The sequence below is a fragment of the Marmota monax genome, unplaced genomic scaffold (genome assembly GCF_021218885.2).
Source record: "Marmota monax isolate L192 unplaced genomic scaffold, Marmota_monax_Labrador192_F-V1.1 WCK01_AAM20220418_F8-fsc00048, whole genome shotgun sequence".
Lineage (NCBI taxonomy): Eukaryota > Metazoa > Chordata > Mammalia > Rodentia > Sciuridae > Marmota > Marmota monax.
Genome location: NW_026694895.1, coordinates 9,208,663 through 9,212,030, shown reverse-complemented (window position 1 = coordinate 9,212,030; position 3,368 = coordinate 9,208,663). Strand labels below are relative to the sequence as shown.

At 48.2% G+C, this 3,368-nt stretch overlaps 1 pseudogene; it reads left to right on the top strand.

The window, feature by feature from the left end:
* Nucleotides 1-1,696: 1,696 nt before the first annotated feature.
* Nucleotides 1,697-3,105, top strand: LOC124080868 (tubulin alpha-4A chain-like; annotated as a pseudogene).
* Nucleotides 3,106-3,368: the final 263 nt, after the last annotated feature.

The window sequence follows — 3,368 nt, the reverse complement described above, 5'->3', positions numbered from 1 at the left end:
CCTGTACTTCCCTACACAAGTCTGCCCCAGGTCAAGAGTCTACAGAGCTGATCTTTCTTTTGCTGCTGTAGATCCCCTCTCCTCAGCAGTATTTTTACCTCTGAGCATAAGAATTCACAGGGTACACAGAATTCTAAAGATCTCCCCCAAGATTCTCATCTCCTTCTAAGTCAAATGAGAATCTAGGTACAGCTGTGAGAGGACTTTGCAGATGTAATTAAGGTGACTAGCCAGCTGAATTGAAAATAGAAAGATTATTCTGGATTATCCAGGTGGGCCTAATGTGATCATACGAGCCCTTTAAGGCAGCAGCAGAAGGCAGAAGAGTCAGCCAGAGGATGAGGCAGAAGAGGAAGTCAGGAATATTTCATTGCTAAAGGGGGAGGTGCACATGAAAAGTCTGAGAAGAAATGCAACAGCCTCTAGGAGAAAAAAGTGGAAGCCAGTAGGGCAGCAGGGACATCAGTCCTACAACCACAAGGGACTTCACCTGAATGAGCTCAGAGGCAGATGCATCCAGAGCCTCCAGAGGGGAACACAGCCCAGACAACACCTCGGTTTTAGCCTGTGAGAATCTGAGCAGAAGGAAGATCAAGCAGAACCCACATACCTGGACTTCTGACCTGCAGAACTGTGAGATCATAAATGGTTGCTGTTAGATCAATTCACAATAACCACACTGTGGAAGCAACCTAGAAGCCCTTCAATAGATGAATGGACAGAGAAACTGTGGTATACATACACAATAGAAATTACTCAGCATTAAAAGAGAATAAAATTATGGCCTTTGCAGGTAAATTGATAGAGTTAGAGATATCATGCTAAGCGAAGTAAGTCAATGTTGAGGGCCACAGCCGAGTCGGGATGACGCATGGCATTTTTTGCCAGCCAGACTGCGGCAAGTCAATCCCCCCAAAATATAGGCCAAATGTTCTCTCTGATAAGTGGATGTCAATCCTTAATGTGTAGGGGGGGGGACATGGAAAAAATGGAGGAACTTTGATTGGGCAAAGGGAAGGGAAGGGTAGAAGGGAGCAAGGTGGCAGGAAAGATGGTGGAATGAGATGGACACCATTACCCTAGATACACATATGACTGTACATATGGTGCAACGCCACATCATGTACAACCAGAGAAATGAACAATTGTGCTGCAATTGTGTACAATGAATCAAAATGCATTCTGCTGTCATGTATACCTAATTAAAATTAATTAATTAAAATGGCTGATGTTTAAGATGCTAAATTTGTGGCAATTTGTTATAGTAGCCATAGAACACTAATACATCCCCCCCACACACACACCAAGAAACTGTTTCTATCTGTAAATAGCACTTATGGTGAGGAAATGTTTCCTAATTTTTTGCACTAGGATCTGTTACTCTATGCCTCGCACCATCAGATCAGATTTTCTTTCTCTCAACCACATAGACAGCCATGCTATATATATTGAAGCTCATCTGAGCCTTCCTTTCTGTGGAACAAACAGTCCCTGTGAATTCTTCATCCTGGATACTTTTCTGTAAATAAACCATGTTTCATTGAGATCTCTGGATTTGCATTCTAGGTAATTGGGAATTTACTGACAACAAAGTAAGTTTTTAAAAAGTCTTTCTGAAGTTCTCACTGAGACCCGTCACCCTGACTCTACGTGAGGCGCACCACTCAGACTCATCATGTGTGAGTGTACTTCAGGACATGTGGGGCAAGCAGGTGTCTAGATGGGCAATGCCTGCTGGGAGCTCTACTGCCTGGAACATGGGATTCAGTCTTATGGCCAAATGCCCAGTGACAAGACTATTGGTGGAGGGGAACGACTCCTTCACCACCTTCTTCTGTGAAACTGGTGCTGGAAAACATGTGCCCAGGGCCGTCTTTGTGGACCTGGAGCACACTGTAATTGATGAGATCCGAAATGGCCCATACCGACAGCTTTTCCACCCAGAGCAGCTCATCACTGGGAAAGAGGATGCTGCTAACAACTGTGCCCTTGGTCATTACACCATTGGCATGGAAATCATTGACCCTGTACTCGACCGGATTCTCAAGCTGTCTGACCAGTGCACAGGACTTCAAGGCTTCCTGGTATTCCACAGCTTTGGAGGGGGCACTGGCTCTGGCTTCACCTCCCTCCTGATGGAGCAGCTCTCTGTGGACTATGGCAAGAAATCCAAGATGAAGTTCTCCGTCTACCCATCACCTCAGGTGTCCATAGCCGTGATGGAGCCCTACAACTCCATCCTGACCACCCACACCACCCTGGAGCACTCAGACTGTGCCTTCATGGTGGACAACGAGGCCATCTATGACATCTGCCGCTGCAACCTGGACATGGAGCACCCAACCTAACCAACCTCAACTGCCTCATCAGCCAAATCGTGTTTTCCATTACAGCTTCCCTGCGTTTCAATGGGGCCCTCAATGGGGACCTGATGGAGTTCCACACCAACCCGGTGCCCTGCCTGCACATCCACTTCCCCCTGGCCACCTATACACCAGTCATCTCTGCAGAGAGGGCCTACCACGAGCAGCTGTCGGTGGCAGAAATCACCAATGCCTGCTTTGAGCCTGCCAACCAGATGGTGAAGTGTGACCCCCGGCATGGCAAGTACATGGCCTGCTGTACCGTGGGGACGTGGTGCCCAAAGATGTCAATGCCGCCATTGCTGCCATCAAGACCAAGCGCAGCATCTTGTTTGTGGATTGGTGCCCCACAGGCTTCAAGGTTGGCGTCAACTATCAGCCTCCCACTGTGGTGCCTGGGGGGTGACCTGGCCAAGATGCAGCATGCTGTGTGCATGCTGAGCAACATGACTGCCATCACCGAGGCCTGGGCCCGCCTGCACCACAAGTTCAACCTGATGTATGCCAAGAGGGCTTTTGTACACTGGTATGTGGGTGGGGGAATGGAAGAGGGTGAGTTATCTGAGGCTCGAGAGGATATGGCTGCCTTGGAGAAGGATTACGAGGAGGTGGGCATCGACTCCTATGAGGTCGAGGATGAAGGAGAAGAATAGAACAGCTGCCTGGAGCCTCCTTACTATGTTTATTGCAAAATCCTTTCAAAATAAAGTTTCCTTGCACGGTTTCTTGTCCCCTCTGTGAATGCTTGAGCTTCTGCCGCCTTCCCCTTTGTGCTGCTGCTGCTGCTACTACTGCCCTCGCTATTTGCTGCTCATGACACTTTTCCCTTCCATGGCTAATGGTGAGACTTGCCAAGGGGCCCTTGCCAGGCCCAGGAATCATGACCCCAGGGACGTTGATATTAGGTCCTGGTGGGATCCAAAATAGGGAGGAAATGAGGAACAAATCCCCCTGGATCTGTCTATCCAATCACAAACTATTGAAGGATATGAGTCTTCACTTCCT